This window comes from Brassica napus, unplaced genomic scaffold (assembly GCF_020379485.1).
Source record: "Brassica napus cultivar Da-Ae unplaced genomic scaffold, Da-Ae ScsIHWf_2430;HRSCAF=3139, whole genome shotgun sequence".
In the NCBI taxonomy this organism is placed as follows: domain Eukaryota; kingdom Viridiplantae; phylum Streptophyta; class Magnoliopsida; order Brassicales; family Brassicaceae; genus Brassica; species Brassica napus.
Window position 1 is genome coordinate 32755 of NW_026015770.1, and position 18433 is coordinate 51187.

The 18433-nt window shown below is 34.8% G+C and overlaps 2 pseudogenes; one reads left to right on the forward strand and one right to left on the reverse strand.

Moving 5' to 3' along the window:
- Nucleotides 1-2922: 2922 nt before the first annotated feature.
- Nucleotides 2923-4516, reverse strand: LOC125601079 (annotated as a pseudogene).
- Nucleotides 4517-5916: 1400 nt separating this feature from the next.
- LOC125601078 lies at nucleotides 5917-10532 on the forward strand (annotated as a pseudogene).
- The last annotated feature ends 7901 nt before the right edge of the window (nucleotides 10533-18433 follow it).

An 18433-nucleotide genomic window follows, 5' to 3' on the forward strand; every position in this document is an offset into this window, starting at 1 on the left:
ATAAAAGGGAGATTTAGTGGTTGTTTTAGTCTCAGATATGATTCACGATTGACTTCACAACATTAATAGTTATAGTTATATGCAAGGTTAATTAGTTTATTTTTATAGGATAGTCTTGTGTTTTTCTCAAGCTAACAACTCAAAAAGACTTGTTATGTCATGTACTTCTCGTGTTTACAAAAACTTTAGGTGGAACTGTGAACCGGAAGTTGTGGGTAAAGACTGTTGGGACGAAGTCTCTGAAGTTTATAAACTTAGGTCGGAAATCTTGGTCAGTGCGAGATCGATTGGTAACGTTAGTCGGTTCATGAACCATAGCTGCTCGGCTAACGCTATGTGGCAGCCTGTTGAGTTTGAAAAGAATGGCCAACCAACCTTCGCTTCATTTTACATTTTTTTGCAAAGAGGCATATACCTCCGTTGACAGAGTTGAGGTATGATTATGAAATGTCTTATGATACTGGAGAGGTTGATGAAGATGGAAGCAGGGTTTTTAGAGGTAAAAGGGTTTGCTTATGTGGTTCGGAAACTGTCATCGTTCTTCTGAGTGAGGTTGAATTTCTTATTATTATTGTTGTTGTCTTTTTATTTTTCTGTTGTTGTTTTGATTATTATGGTCTTGTGTTTCCTTTTAATCATTAAGAATAAAAAACTTATTTAAATATTTTATCATATTGTTTATTCATTATCAGTTAGATTTGTATCATAAAAAATCTAAATCATGTTTAAGTTAAGCCAATTAATAGAAGTCATTTCTAGTCTTTTATTTTTCAAGATTTGAGATTGAAAGAAAAATAGAACCTGATAATAAAAAGACAAAATGAGAAAACAATAAGATTTTTTTTAGAAAAATAGACTTGATAAAAAGACAAAGTAAGAAAAAAAAATAAGATTTTTTGTAGGAAATTTTTTTTTATAAAAAAGAAGTTTATTGAAATTGTAATTTCCTCAAAAATTAAATTTGATGTTTGTGTTATGATCTAATATATGTAGTGCTACTTGTTTTGGTAATATTTTTCTAAACATTTATCACTGAGATTAGAATAAAGGGAGATTTAGTAGTTGTTTTAGTCTTAGATATGATTCACGATTGACTTTAGAGCATTAATAGTTATAGCTATGTGATTGTTTAATGATTATGAACTTTTGATCATTATTTTTTCTTAATTCAGGATTTACTTTTGCAATTGATGAGTCTACTCCAATCGAAGCTACACCCTTCAGCTATCTAATCCCGAGCTTTGCTGACGATGATAACCATCAGATGGAGAACATCTCATCACCAACTTCTCAAGTAGTACACCTCTCCAAAGTCCAAACCGTTGTATGAGATCCCTTACACAAAGACACCTCCCATTTCTCAAGCCTCACCGCTTCAACCTGCTAATGACGAAAACTACAACACACCAACGTCCTCTCACCCAGGGGCGAATCTAGAAAAGTTTTTAATTGGGGCACCAAATTATAAACACCAAAAAAATATTTTTTATGGGGGCACTTTTACATTTTTCTTCACTAAACTAATGATATTTAATAAATTAAATTAAACTATCAAAGAAAAAAATAAAACGTGACCCCGTACCGCCGTACTTCCATCTGCCCCTGCTCTCACCTATATTAATGGCCACACCACTTAGTTTTGTTTCACCATCTGATGAATCCAACACTGTTGATGTCGATCCCAGCATAGGTCCCATCAAAAGAGGGCGAGGCAGATGTAATGGAATGTCTTACGATACTGGAGAGTTTGATGAGGATGGAAACATGATTTTTAGAGGTAAAAGGGTTTGCCTATGTAGTTTGGGGTTCTTTTGAGTGATGTTGAACTTTTTATCATTATTGTTGTCGTCTTTTTTCTGTTGTTTTGATTATTATGGTCTTGTGTTTCTTTTTAATTTATTAATAATAATAAAAAACTTATTTAAGTTTTGAAACATATTGTTTACTTATGTTATTTCATTATCAGTTAGATTTATATCATAAGAAATTCAAATCATGTTTAAGTTAATCCAATAGATGTATATTTTGTTGTGTCTCAATAAAAGATGGATATTTTATTTTTAATTAAAGAGAAAAGTACTTATACTATTATTTCATTATTGGTTCCTGTGTTGTGATGGTTTTGGTTCAGAAAGGTATTTATTTTGGATTTGGTGTTACGTTTCAGTGTTGTCCTTGTGTGCCAGCTATGAACAAAGGATCCAAAAAAAGAGTATGGTATGGTAAAATCTACGTAAACTGGAAACTATTCTTGTGGAGGTGGACAATTTGACTTCTCAGGTACTTTATGCTAGTTTTTAAAGGCCTATCAGAGTTCTTCTCCATGTTTCCTTGGGATGTGTTTTGGTGATTTAAAGGATGTAAGAGTGAGTGCAAGAAAATGGGTTCTCTTGGTTTTCTTATGTTTGACAGGGTAAAGCTTCTTTGAGTTATCTGTAAGGGATGAACCGGAGGAAGGGATGGAAGATCAAGATGAGTTCTTCATCGAAGACTTTGATGCTGCTCCATTTGTACGACATGACATTTCGTGAAGACCCCTCAGATTTTGACGACAATTTGCTTTATGCAGCTCGTGATAGGATTAGGCAGCTCAGATCATTCAAGGTCCTCTCTCTCTCTCTCTCTCTCTCTCTCTCTCTCTCTCTCTCTACTCTCTTATGTTTCTTGTTTACCATAATCATCAGACAAAAGATAATGGATGCTTTAACTTCGTAAAGCATAAGATAGAAGGAATATGAGCAGCTTGCAATATGGTTTGGAGATGCAGACATGGGTGTTGATGTGACGAACAGTAAGAAACATGCGACAACATCTCCGGACCCTAAAAACTCAGGGTCAAACCTGCCATTTGCATCAGACGATTGAGACACCTTCTATGCAGGCTTGACTGTCATGTGATGCTTTAAAGTTTGAACAATATGATACCAAGAACCAATCTGTTTCTTCTAATATGAAAAACATTAAATTCTTCTTAATGCCCCTTCTAGTTTCCTTTACTGCTCTAAACAATTGATTTGTTCCACTTAAGACGCAGGGAACAAGCATGTTGATTAGAGGAAGACATCTACAGTTCATTCTTCTGTACAGTAAAACATCCTAATACAGAAAACAATCCAATTGGGGCAAAGTCATCGACTTAGAAAATAACATGACGGCTCTGATTCTAAAGCTAAACACTATCTTGACTTGTCAGCTCTAATTACCAGTATCTGATCCACGTCCAGAGGAGCTGTCACTGTCAGAATCTGCAGAACAAAAAAGAAGATTGATGTGAGTAGTGATGCTGATAAAGGTGTGATAAAAAGAGCTGACACAGAGTTTCAACATTTACCACTAGAGCTAGATCCCGAGTCACTGCTGGAACTGTTAGAACTACTTGATCCACCTGCCTTGTTTTCTTGCCGAACAGGAGAAGAAGACATGCGAATAGCTTTCCCTGGTTAGAAATAATCATTTGTTATTCCTTTGTTGTGTGTAAATAAATACTAATTAATAACATCCGAATTTGGTATGAGCTAGTGACCTAAAACCTTACCTGATTCAGTAACTCTCGATCTTTCGGTGCCAGTTGCCTGAAACAATGATAATGAGCCAAAATCAATAAAGACCTGAAATAAATAACATTTGGCTATGGAAAGAAATCTTTACCGGTTCTTGGATAATGTTGTGAGCAGATTCAGCATCTCTTTCTGAACCAAAACCCTGATCCTCCTCCTTTTTATTGCTCAAGTTCTCCTTATACCCAGTCACTAAACTATAAAGCTCCCAAAGCGTTTGGATGTCAAGACTGTCAATATCCAGCTCAATCTCATCATCCTGTTGAGAGAGCTCCGGATTACTCTTCTTCACAATCTGAACAACTGTCTCTAGTTTATCATAAGGCAAGTCCTGAAGCTCTTCACTGAGTCTCCGTTTCTCATCCATCTTCAGGTCCCTAACATCAACAGGCGCCTCCTCATCTCCTTCAGGCTTCTCGAGGGCAGCAGTGACGATTTCAGGTTCCAACGGTGTTGTCATAGATTCAGAAATCTACAAAGTCCTATCCTCAAGCACCGCAGGCCGAAGAGACGGAGGAAGGTGTAGGAGCTGGTAAAGGCTCTACAACACTAGCCGGTTTGATCTCCCGGTGAAGATTATGATACTGCAGTTCGATAGGAACCCATTTCTCCTCAAACATGCTCAACAGAAACTTAGCCATACTATGCACCTCATGCCCAACAGGATTCCAAAAAATTGCATTGTTAAAAGTAAATTAAGTCTAACATCTTCAGCAAAATCCAACGGCGACTCATACAAACCTTCCCCTAGCTTAGCCTTCACTGTACCCAAATCCATAGGCTCCTTAACAATGGTGTGGTAATCATGCAAACCAAACCCTTTAGCATCAACTGGGACATTGAACACCCATCCATCCTCATGCTTCATCAATTGCGTAAGCAAATTGTGACATTTTTTTGAAAATCTGAACCGTACTTTTTTCACCTCCACCTCCTGTAGACATTTCTTAGGGTTTCTCTAGGGTTTTTTTAGCTCGGAGGACTGTGAGGGAGGATCAGAAATTCTCCTCGGAAATTGTGTAGAAGGCCAACTGGAGTTAATTATAGAGTTTACTTTCCTTGTCTGTTGCAAATCATTGGTCTTGTTAGGCTTCTAAAAAGAATATAATTAACACGATGTTTTTGTTTTGCTTTGCGGGTTATCCTCTGAGTTTGTTCTGGTGTTCATCATGCGGTTTGCGGAACCTGAGGGTATTAGTCTTCTTTGGATTTGATACTCTTTCCATTGATGACAAATATTGACATGTTTTTTGATCTCTTGATGAGGAGTTAAATTTTAAAATATTAATTCCATACAATGATTTATTCATCCAACTCCTTTTGAACTTCATCCAAATTGACCTACGTTAAGAAAATCATTTGAATGCTATATCTGGTCTACCAGTTGGATGACAAATTTTAGTTTGAATCCCAGCTAATATATATATAGATGCATGAGTTTGCATTTTAGTAAAGACAATACGTGTGTTTTAGTACGCGTGCATTTCAGCATCTTAGCGGCTTAGCGCATGTGTTTGCGCTTGTACTTCTCGACAGCTTTTAAAAATTGTTTCTCCTGTAATACTTCTATACTAGGTTAAGACCTGCGCCTTGCACGGGATGAACATTATATATATAAATTATTTTATATATTATATGTTTATAAAATATTATGAAATAATAAATATATATTGAATAATTAAAAATTCATTATCTACTACTAATATAATTAAATTGGTGCGAACATATAAATAAATTTTATAAATCGAAAAAATATTTTTTCTATTTGATATGATATATAATTAAATTTAAATGATATTAACATATATATGGTATATTTTAATATTAATATTTATTAGATGATGCTTTTTGCTCATATTTATTTTTTATCATTTGTATCTGCTATAGCAAAAAGTCTAAATTAGTGATAACAAAATTTTCACTGTGAGATTAATGGTTTAAGTAATTTATAATATTTTAAGAAATTAAGTTGTCAATATTTTTTCAAATTTTTTATCAAAAAAATGTTCAAAGTAAATTTCAAAATTAAGATATTTATGTATTTTTATATGACATATAGTTTAATTTAAAATTATACATATATTTATATATCTTTTATTTTTGATACTTATTAAATGAGACTTTCAACTTATATTATTTTTAAATTATTTGTATCATGTCATAACAAAAGTTTTAAATCATAGATCACAAAATTTGAATGTGAAACTTTTAACAGTTTTAGTAATTTATACTCATTTTAAAAATTCAAAATATAATATATAAATATTTTTTTAAAATTTTTATTATATGGTTAGTATGATTGTTTATTTTATTTTAATAGCTTAAAATTAAACAAATATAATTATAATACACACTTATTTTTATCAAATCTTTATTATTCAAAATTATTAATTGTCATATATACGTTAACCACATTAGGTAATTCCGTAATCTTATTTAAGGAAATAATGAAGCACATTAATAATGTATTTATTGTGATTTGATAAAAAGCTTATTATATATTTAGACGGACCAACATATTTGTCTAAGGATTCTAAAAATCATTCTAATGATGACACGTGGTTACAAAAAATGTTGCAATGCTTCTCAAATAATATATAAAGGATATTATGTACTGGTTGTATTTTTCTAGAATGATTCATCTAATTGATTATTGTTATGTTAATTTTGTTTTTCGACATGCTTTGTTTCTCTTTATCAACGAAGAAAGAAAAAACAAATTCTTGTTGTGTTCTTGGCAAATTATTATCCATTATCTATCTTTCCAGCAATATGCGAGTGTCAGTTTTACATTTGAAGCTGTTGGAAATTTTATTCTAAAATTTGTTGTATATACATATCAGATTTCAGAATATATATATCTCTAGTATACAACTTGTGCGTAAAAATGTGTATGGTTCGTGTAATGGCTTTCTTAAATAATTAACTAAGAATATGAGAGATCCTTCGAGATCAAAAAAATATTATTAGGTTTGAGTGTATGTGTAACGTTAAAAACAATACTGTAATTGTATGTGTACAAACTCATGACTATGAAGAAAAAAGAATTGTAAATAGGTGCTTCAGATTATAGTACTGTGCCACAAACTACTGCTTGGGATATTGACTTTTTCCATTATTCATGTTCTACGTTTCTATCTAAACGTTATTGCGTATAATGAATTTGCTAGATATGATACTATACTAGTAATAACAACAAATTTCTCAAACATGTATGTGAAACAGATTTTTTTTTAATTCAATGACTCAAAACAAAAGAACAGTCAGAAGTTTGGTAATTTTTTGAAAGTTTATCTCAAAACCATTCAGATTTTGAAAGTTATATATAGATATATGTTATATTATTCTTATTTAAAATGGAAGAAAAAGATTTTTTATGTTCAAGTCAAAAAGTTTTAAGGCAAAACTGGTAATACCATTAATGGCTATTATTAGATTCAATGAATAATACAAAAAAAATCTAAGGTTGTTTATGAGTCAAAATCTTAGACGGTTAAGATGAATTAAGCTAGATCTAAAGGCTCTTATTCTTCTTGTAGACACACCCTATCATGTTGAAATCCTTTTAAATAGAGGCTCTCTCTTGTGCAGTTCTTCACTACCAACTATCAATAATCAGTATACTATTTGTTACTTCAACATATTCTATCAGTATAGTTTTTCCTGTTTCTCTATTCACCGATCTCTCTTGTTTCTTCTTTTCTTTTGAAAGCTGGGCTACTTCTCATTATTTCTTGTCTTTCAAAGGTACGTGTTAATATATAGTTCAATGTTGAACTTGTTATAGAATTTACATATCTCTTTTGTTTATTTTATGTGTATTTATTTTTGGTGATGTTATCATTGAGACTATATTTTGTAAGATACGATTAAATTCAATTTTCAGATTAATTTTTTCTTATCACTATATTTTAGTTTTAATAATCATCCTACCATTGACTATATATCCTTTATTTTTTAAGAAAATAAAAAGCAAAATGAAAGGACTATCGTTAATACATTGGTGTTCACTATAACTCAGATCTGAATATGTTGGTATGTAGTTTAGTTATTATGCGGTTCAAATATTGTGAAGATAAGACCGAACATTGAACTTGTTCTGTTTTTTCAGGTAGACCCTAACGATCATTTTCTAGTCTTTTATTCTTGAAGTTTTGAGATTGTAAAGAATAATAAGATTTGATTAAAAAAATAAGAAAAAAATAAGATTTTTTTTTGAAAAATATTACTTTTTTATAAGAAAAAATAAGTTTATTGAAATTGTATTTTTCTCAATAAGTAAATTTGACGTTTGTGTTATGATTTTATATATGTACTGCTATTTGTTTTGATAATATTTTCTCTAAGCATTTATCACTTAGATTAGAACAAAAATGAGATTTAGTGGTTGTTTTAGTCTTAGATATGATTCACGATTGACTTCAAAATATTAATAGTTATAGTTATGCGGTTGTTTAATGATTATGTACTTTTGATCATTTTTTTTCTTAATGCAGGACATATTTTTACAATGGATGAGTCTACTCCAATCGAAGCTACACCATTCAGCTATCTAATTCCGAGCTTTGCTGACGATGATAACCATCACATGGAGAACATCCCATCACCAACTTCTCAAGTGGTTACACCACTTCAAACTGTTGATGACGAGACCTCTTACACAACACCACCTCCCATTCTTCAAGCCTCACCGCTTCAGCCTGCTAATGAGGAAAACTACAACACACCAACACCCTATCAACCTCTATTACTGGCCACACCACTCAGCTTCATTTCACCATCTGATGAATCCAACACTGCTGCTGTCGATCCCAACATGGGTCCTATCAAAAGAGGACGAGGCCGACCAAAAGGTTCAAAGAATTCAAAGCTGTCCAAGAAGAAGATGGAAACCTCTCATCCCAACAATGAAGTGGTTGTATCTGGTCACAATGATGAAACTCACAACACATCATTCTCCCCTCATCCTCCTCTAATGGCCACAGATCTTCAAGCTATTGTACCATACGATGACTCCAACCACGACTCTTTGGCTGATGATGATGCTGCTCCGAGTAGTGATCCACTTAAAAGAGGACGGGGCTGACCAAAGGGTTCGAAGAGCGCCAAGACGCCTGTGAAGAAGCTGAAACCCCATAATCCCGACGACAAAATATTTTGTCCCAGTTTTGACTCGATGATAACCGAAGAGGAGAAAGAAAATGGGAATGAAGATCTGGTGGACTCCGTTCGGATGCGTTTCAACGCCGTTTGTCGTCGCTTAGGCCACATAAGCTGCGAGAAAGCTGTGGTCACAACTGCCTTCAGTAGGTTTACCAATCTGGGTGTCAGAACTAACAAGAAGAAGAGAATCGGTCCGGTTCCAGGGGTACAACCAGGAGATATATTCTACTTCTGGGGAGAGATGTGTTTGGTTGGACTTCACACTCAGATGCCTGCTGGTATCGACTATCTACTAGCGAAAGATGGTGAAGCAGAAGGCTTAACAACAAGTGTCGTTACATCAGTAGGACACTACAACGACAAAACGGACGAGCTTCATACTTTGGTATACACCGGGCAAGGAGGAACGTGTAAGGATGGTAAACCTAGAAATCAAGACCTTACAAGAGGAAACCTAGCGTTGGTCACAAGTCAGAAAAGAGGAAATGAAGTTAGAGTGATTAGAGGTGTAGAGGATCCGGGCGATAAAAAAGGGAAAGTATATATCTACGATGGTCTCTATGTGGTAACCCATTATTGGATAGAGAAAGGGACCACCGGCTTTGATGAATTCAAGTTTAATCTCGTGAGAAAACAAGACCAGCCTTCTGGTTTCGCCACGTGGAAGTTAGCTGAAGAATTGATGAAGTGTGGTTCGAGTAATCGGTCGAGGAAGGGTTTTGTGTTTGAAGATATTTCTCTTGGATTGGAGGCGTTGCCAGTTCCGATCGTGAACGAGATCGATGAGAACGACAAGGAGTGGCCTCTAGACTTCGACTACAGAGCCTCTCCAGAAAGTTTGAGTATGATGATCGTTCTGAACCATCAATCTACTGGATGCAACAACACTTGTCAAGGTGGTCAGTCATGTGGAGATCCGACGTGTCTTTGTATTCAAAGAAATGGCGGCGAGTTACCGTATGATAACCGCATTTTACTATATCGTAAACCGATGATTTACGAATGTGGCGAATCCTGTTCTTGCCCCGCGGACTGCAAGAACAGGCTATCTCAAAGCGGTTTGAAACTCCGGTTGGAAGTGTTCAAGACGGAGAGCTGCGGTTGGGGGTTACGTTCGTGGGAGCCCATACGAGCCGGGACTTTTATCTGCGAGTTGGTTGGCACAGCTAAGAGAAGAGATGAGATTGAAGAAGACGACGAGTACGTCTTCGACACCTCTCGAGTTTACAAAAGGTTTAGGTGGAACTACGAACCGGAACTTGTGGGTGAAGACTGTTGGGACGAAGTCTCTGAAGTTTATAAACTTCGGTCGGAAATATTGGTCAGTGCCAGAGCTTTTGGTAACGTTAGTCGGTTCATGAACCATAGCTGCTTGGCTAACGTTATGTGGCAGCCTGTTGAGTTTGAAAAGGATGGCCAACCTTTGGTTCGTATTGCCTTTTTTGCAAAGAGACATATACCTCCGTTGACAGAGTTGAGATACGATTATGGAATGTCTTATGATACTGGAGAGGTTGATGAAGGTGGAAGCAGGGTTTTTACAGGTAAAAGGGCTTGCTTGTGTGGTTCGGAAAATTGTCGTGGTTCTTTTGAGTGAGGTTGAACATTTTTATTATTATTGTTGTTGTCTTTTTATCTGTTGTTTTGATTATTGTGGTCTTGTGTTTCCTTTTAATCCTTAAGAATAAAAAACTTACTTAAGTTTTTAATCATAGTGTATGTTATTTCATTATCTGTTAGATTTGTATCATAAGAAATCCAAATCATGTTTAAGTTAAACCAATTAATTTAAGTCATTTCTAGTCTTTTATCCTTCAAGTTTTGAGATTGAAAAAAAAAATAAGACTTGATAAAAAGATAAAATAAGAAAAAAAAAAGATCTTTTAAGAAAAATAGACGATAGAAAAGACAAAATAAGAAGAAACAAAATATTTTTTCAGAAAAATATTATTTCGCAAAAAAGAAGTTTATTGAAATTGTAATTTTCTCAAAAAAAAGTAAATTTGATGTTTGTGTTATGATTTTATATATGTAGTGCTATTTGTTTTGATAATATTTTGTCTAAGCATTTATCACTGAGATTAGAATAAAAAAGAGATTTAGTGGTTGTTTTAGTTTTAGATATGATTCACGATTGACTTCAGAACATTAATAGTTATAGTATATGGAAGGTTAATTAGTTGATTTTTTATATTATAGTCTTGTGTTTTTCTCAAGCTAACAATTAAACTCGTCATGTCTTGAACTTCTCGAGTTTACAAAAAATTTAGGTGGAACTATGAACCCGAACTTGTGGTTGAAGACTGTTGGGACGAAGCCTCTTAAGTTTATAAACTTCGGTCGGAAATCTTAGTCAGTGCGAGAGTGATTGCTAATATTAGTCGGTTATGAACCATAGCTGCTCGGCTAACGTTATGTGGCAGCCTGTTGAGTTTGAAAAGGATGGCCAACCTTTGGTTCGTATTGTGTTTTTGCAAAGTGGCATATACCTCCCTTGGCAGAGTTGAGGTATGATTATGGAATGTCTTATGATAATGGAGATGTTGATGAAGATGGAAGCATGGGTTTTAGAGGTAAGAGGATTTGCTTATGTGGTTCGGAAAACTATCGTGGTTCTTTTGAGTGAGGTTGGATTTCTTATTATTATTGTTGTTGTCTTTTCTTTTTTGTTGTTGTTTTGATTATTATGGTCTTGTGTTTCCTCTTAATCATTAAGAATAAAAAATTTATTTAAGTATTTAATCATATTGTTTACTTACGTTATTTCATTAACAGTTAGATTTGTATCATAAGAAATCCAAATCATTTTTAAGTTAAGCCAATTAATATAAGTCATTTCTAGTCTTTTATTCTTCGAGCTTTGAGATTGAAAAGAAAAATAGGACTTGATAAAAAAAAGACAAAATAAAAAAAAATAAGATTTTTTATAGAAAAATTGACTTAATAAAAAGACGAAATAACAAAGAACAAAATAAGATTTTTTTAGAAAAATATTTTTTTATAATAAAAAAAGAAGATTATTGAAATTGTAATATTCTAAAAAAGTAAATTTGATGTTTGGTTTATAATTTTATATATGTAGTGCTATTTGTTTTTATAATATTTCATTAAGCATTTATCATTGAGATTAGAATCAAAGGAGATTTGGTGGTTATTTAAGTCTTAGATATGATTCACGACTCACTTCAGAACATTAATAGCAATATTTTTAAAACCATACCGGATACCGACTCGGTAAAGCTACTGGTTAAGTGGTTGGACCCGTGTAACCGGTCGAACCGGGTTTTCTATTTAAAAATAAGTAAATCTAAATAATCATATATTTATAAAATGTAGTTCTACATATAATATGTTCTATGTTCTCTTTTATTAATTAGATAATAAACAATAACCATAAGTATATTTATATATACAAGTGAATACTATATCAACTAAAATTGATAACAAAAAAACAAATGAGTGACTGTTTAAATTACATATTTATTTATTTTTACAACTAAATCTCTTAAATTATATGAATATAGCAAAATGAGAATAAAATATGAGAGTCAAAAATAGATTTTTTAAACTTAAAATAGAATCAAGCGAAAGCCAATTAAATAGTAAAAATTAAACATTAATTATGAATTATTAAATTTTAATAAAAATTGAAAATACATTAATTATATGTTGATTTATGTAGAACCGTGTTTTGAAGTTGAATATGATTACCGAATTTACCGGGTTTTAGCCGGTTTCACGGGTTTTTCTCAAATCCGGGGTTTAAACGAACCGAACTCGGCTTCTTTAACGAGTCACAGTCAGACCGGTTCGACCGGCCGGTCCAGTTTTCAAAACCTTGATTAATAGTTATAGTTATATGCAAGGTTAATTAGTGATTTTTTTTATATGATAGTCTTGTGTTTTTCTCAAGCTAACAATTCAAAAAAACTTGTTATGTCATGTACTTCTCGAGTTTACAAAAACTTTAGGTGTAACTATGAACCGGAACTTGTGGGTGAAGACTGTGGGATGAAGTCTCTGAAGTTTATACACTTCGGTCGGAAATCTTGGTCGGTGCGAGATTGATTGGTAACATTAGTCGGTTCATGAACCATAGCTGCTCGGCTAACGTTATGTGGCAGACTGTTGAGTTTGAAAAGGATGGTCAACCTTCAGTTTGTATGGCATTTTTTGGAAAGAGACATATGCTTCTGTTGACAGAGTTGAGGTATGATTATGGAATGTCTTATGATACTTGAGAGGTTGATGAAGATGGAAGAATGGTTGTTAGAGGTATAAAGGGTTTGCTTATGTGGTTCGGTAAACTGTCATGGTTCTTTTGAGTGAGGTTGAATTTCTTATTATTATTGTTGTTGTCTTTTGCTTTTTTGTTGTTGTTTTGATGATTATGGTCTTTTGTTTCCTTTTTATCATTAAGAATAAAAAACTTATTTAAGTATTTAATCATATTGTTTACTTATGTTATTTCATTATCAGTTAGATTTGTACCATAAGAAATCCAAATCATGTTTAAGTTAAGCCAATTAATATAAGTCATTTCTAGTCTTTTATTCTTCGGGTTCTTAGATTGAAAAGAAAAATAGGACCTGATAAAATAGATAATATAAGAAGAAAATAATATTTTTTATAGAAAAATAGACTTGATGAAAAAGACAAAATAAGAAGAAAAGATAAGATTTGTTTTTAGAAAAATATTTTTAATATAAAAGAAGATTATTGAAATTGTAATTTTCTAAAAACGTAAATTTGATGTTTGTGTTATAATGTTATGTAGTGCTATTTGTTTTGATAATATTTCTCTAAGCATTTATCGCTGAGATTAGAATAAAAGGGAGATTTAGTGGTTGTTTTAGTCTTAGATATGATTCACGATTGACTTTAGAACATTAATGGTTATAGTTATATGCAAGGTTAATTAGTTGATTTTTTATAGGATAGTCTTGTGTTTTTCTCAAGCTAACAACTAAAAAAAACTCGCTATGTCATGTACTTCTCGTGTTTACAAAAACTTTAGGAGGAACTATGAACCGGAAGTTGTGGGTGAAGACTGTTGGGACGAAGTCTCTGAAGTTTATAAACTTAGGTCGGAAATCTTTGTCAGTGCGAGATCAATTGGTAACGTTAGACGGTTCATGAACCATAGCTGCTCGGCTAACGCTATGTGGCAGCCTGTTGAGTTTGAAAAGGATGGCCTACCTTCGGTTCGTATTGCGTTTTTTGCAAAGAGGCATATACCTCTGTTGACAGAGTTGAGGTATGATTATGGAATGTCTTATGATACTGGAGAGGTTGATGAAGATGGAAGCAGGGCTTTTAGAGGTAAAAGGGTTTGCTTATGTGGTTTGGAAAAATGTCATGGTTCTTTTGAGTGAGGTTGAATTTCTTATTATTATTGTTGTCGTATTTTTTTTTTGTTGTGGTTTTGATTATTATGGTCGTGTGTTTCCTTTTAATCATTAAGAATAAAAAAGTATTTAAATATTTTATCATATTTTTTACTTATGTTATTTCATTATCAGTTAGATTTCTATCATAAAAAATCTAAATCATGTTTAAGTTAAGCCAATTAATATAAGTCATTTCTAGTTTTTTATTTTTCAAGTTTTGAGATTGAAAAGGAAAATAGGACTTGATAATAAATAGACAAAATGAGAAAAAAAAATTTGTATAGAAAAAGTAGACTTGATAAAAAGACAAAATAAGAAAAGAATAAGATTTTTTGTGGGAATTTTTTTATATATAAGAGAAGTTTATTGAAATTGTAATTTTCTCAAAATTAAATTTGATGTTTGTGTTATGATTTTATATATGTAGTGTTATTTGTTTTGATAATATTTTTTCTAAGCATTTAGCACTGAGATTAGAATAAAAATGAGATTTAGTGGTTGTTTTAGTCTTAGATATGATTACGATTGACTTCAGAACATTAATAGTCATAGTTATGTGATTGTTTAATGATTATGAACTTTTGATCATTATTTTTTTCTTAATGCAGTATTTACTTTTGCAGTTGATGGGTCTACTCCAATCGAAGCTACACCATTCAGCTATCTAATCCCGAGCTTTGCTGACGATGATAACCATCAGATGGAGAACATCTCATCACCAACTTCTCAAGTGGTACACCACTCCAAAGTCCAAACCGTTGTATGAGATCCCTTACACAACAACACCTCCCATTTCTCAAGCCTCACCGCTTCAACCTGCTAATGACGAAAACTACAACACACCAACACCCTCTCACCCAGGGGCGAATCTAGAAAAGTTTTTAATTGGGGCACCAAATTATAAACACCAAAAAATATTTTTGATGGGGGCACTTTTACATTTTTCTTCACTAAACTAATGATATTTAATAAATTAAATTAAACTATCAAAGAAAATAATAAAAATCAGTAGGGGGTACGTGACCCCGTACGGCCGTACTTCCATCCGCCCCTGCTCTCACCTATATTAATAGCCACACCACTTAGTTTTTTTTCACCATCTGATGAATCCAACACTGTTGATGTCGATCCCAGCATAGGTCCCATCAAAAGAGGGCGAGGCCGACGTAATGGAATGTCTTATGATACTGGAGAGGTTGATGAGGATCAAAACATGATTTTTAGAGGTAAAAGGGTTTGCTTATGTAGTTTGGGTCTCTGTCATGGTTCTTTTGAGTGATGTTGAACTTTTTATCATTATTGTTGTTGTTTTTTCTGTTGTTTTGATTATTATGGTCTTGTGTTTCTTTTTAATTTATTAATAATAATTAAAAAAAACTTATTTAAGTTTTTAAACATATTGTTTACTTATGTTATTTCATTATCAGTTAGATTTATATCATAAGAAATTCAAATCATGTTTAAGTTAATCCAATAGATGTATATTTTGTTGTGTCTCAATAAAAAGATGGATATTTTATTTTTAATTAAAGAGAAAAGTACTTGTACTATTATTTCATTATTGGTTCCTGTGTTGTTGTGATGGTTTTGGTTCAGAAAGGTATTTATTTGGGATTTGGTGTTACGTTTCAAGATGAGTTCTTCATCGAAGACTTTGATGCTGCTCCATTTGTACGACATGACATTTCGTGAATGAGACAGGAAAAGTAATGAGATAGATATCTTTCTGTAACCTCACCGAGAGATTAGAGATAGATGTTAATCAAGACTAGAAGGTGAGCTTTTAAGGAAGAAGTGCGTCACCTTGGAGTACAAGATCCTTAAGGATGATGAAGGGATGATGATAATGGAGTAAGAGAGAGAAAGAGATGAGAGGAAATGTTATTTTGGATTGATACCTTCTTAAGAAAATGACAAAGAGTACTTAAAGGGAAATGCTGGCAAGGTCTAACACGTGACCAGTAAACCGGTATGCAAACCGGGAATCTTATGAAAATAGTAAAAGAGCCGTTAAGAGATAAGATCAGAGGAATATGCTGTCACAATACCTCCTGCTTGAAATCATCCTTGTCCTCAAGGATGGAATTGAGGATGCTTGGCGATGAAGTCTTTGTAGAATTCCCAAGTGGCCTGTTCAGGAGTCTCACCCTTCCATTGGACTAGGACCTTAGTGACAGCAGCATTACGACGCTTAGCCATCTTAGTTTCCAAAATCTGCTCCGGTTCCTTAGAAGTGCCAAGATCAACATAGAATTGAGGAAGACCTGATGAAGCAGCTTGAGGGTTTGGGCACAGCTTCAGCTGGCTCACATGGAATACGTTGTGAATGGCTGCGCCCGCGGGTAAATCCAGTCGATAAGCAGCAGACCCGACAGTGTCTAGAACACGGAAAGGACCATAGTAGCGAGGAGATAGTTTGTGTGGTACCTTCCTGTTCTTAAGTGAGTTCTGCCTCTAGGGTTGAAGCTTCAGGTAAACATAGCTACCCACTGTGAAGGACCGTGGAGAGCGATGAGAATCAGCAGCTTGCTTGTTTCTGTTCTGAGCGCGCAGCAAGTGAAACTTCAACATAGAGATGACCTCTTCGCGTTTTTGTAGGCTCCGATCAACCAAAGCAGATTTGCTTTCACCTGGAAGGTATGGAAGATGAGTAGGAGGAGGTTGACCGTAGACTATTTCGAATGGTGTGCTCCTGATGGCAGAGTGGTATGTTGTGTTGTACCACCATTCAGCAAGAGGGAGCCATTTGCTCCATGTTTGCGGAGTCTCAGCGGTCATACATCTTAGGTAAGTCTCCAAGGTCTTATTAGTTACCTCTGTCTGCCCGTCAGTTTGAGGATGGTAGGCAGTAGAGTAACTTAGATCAACCCCATGGACCCGGAAGAGCTCTTTCCAAACGTCACTGAGGAATGTAAGATCGCGATCGCTGATTATGTCTTTAGGGAGGCCGTGAAGCTTGAACACATTGTCTAGATAGGCTTGTGCAACTTCAATAGCAGTGTAGGGGTGGGAGAGTGCTAGGAAGTGAGCCTGTTTGCTCAACCTATCAATAACCACCAATATACAGTGTTTGCCAGCAGACTGTGGGAGACCTTCAATGAAGTCTAAGCTGACTGACTCCCAGACACCGTTAGGGATTGGTAATGGATTCAGTAGACCCGGCTTGGCCACATTCTCATACTTGTTCTTCTGACAGACATCGCAATTGCGCACATAGTTCTGCACCTCGAGGCTCATTTTTGACCAAAAGAAGAGTGATTTGATCCTGTGGAGGGTTGCATCTCTGCCTGAGTGTCCTCCTATAGCCGAGTCGTGGAGCCAACGGAAGATGTGTGTTTTTATGTTCACATCGTTCCCCACGACGAGTTTTCCCTTGCGTCTTAGTTCGTCGTTGATGAAGGTGTAGAAGGGTGGGATTTAGGGTCAGCTTGCAGCTCAGATATGATCTTGCGTAGCTTAGGATCACTCTGCCAGAGCAAACGCAGAGAGTCGTAGAAGCCTTGGTGCGCTTGAGACAACGTCATGTGTAGCAGTTGCGAACCAGAAACCCTTGAGAGAGCATCTGCAGCCACGTTTTCTTTTCCCAACTTGTATTGGATCTCAAAGTCGTACCCCATCAGCTTAGAGAGCCACATGTGTTGAAATGGTGTTGTTGCTTTTTGCTCGACCATATACTTGAGGCTCTTTTGATCCGTTTTGATGATAAAACGTCGATGAGCAAGGTAAGCGCTCCAAGCTTGGACTGCGTGGACAACAGCCATTAATTCTTTCTCGTAGACAGAGAGGGCTTGGTTTCTTGGACCCAGAGCTCTGCTGATGAGCATATGGGGTGGTTGTCCTGCATAAGGACTGCTCCAATTCCAGTGTTGCTAGCATCAGTTTCAACCACAAACGTCTTGTCGAAGTCTGGTAGTGCTAGGACCGGAGATGAGGAAAGCGCAGACTTGAGGTTATCCAGAGCTGTATCAGCTTCGGAGTTCCATAGGAAACCATCTTTCTGCAGCAGAGTAGTGAGAGGACGAGACAAAACGCTATAAACCCTCGTATGAAGCGTCTGTAGTAGTTAGCAAGGCCGAGGAAACTGCGCAGTTGCTTAACAGAGGTAGGAGTAGGCCATTGCTTGATAGCGGCGATCTTGGAGGGGTCTGTTCTTACTCCTTCAGCTGAAATAAAGTGACCGAGATACTCAATTTCAGTCGCTCCAAAGGTGCACTTAGAAGCTTTGAGGTAGAGCTGTTGATGTCGCAAGATGGAGAACACTTCCTGTAGGTGTTTGAGTGCGACTCCCAGTCAGGGCTGTAGACCAAAATGTCCTCGAAGAAA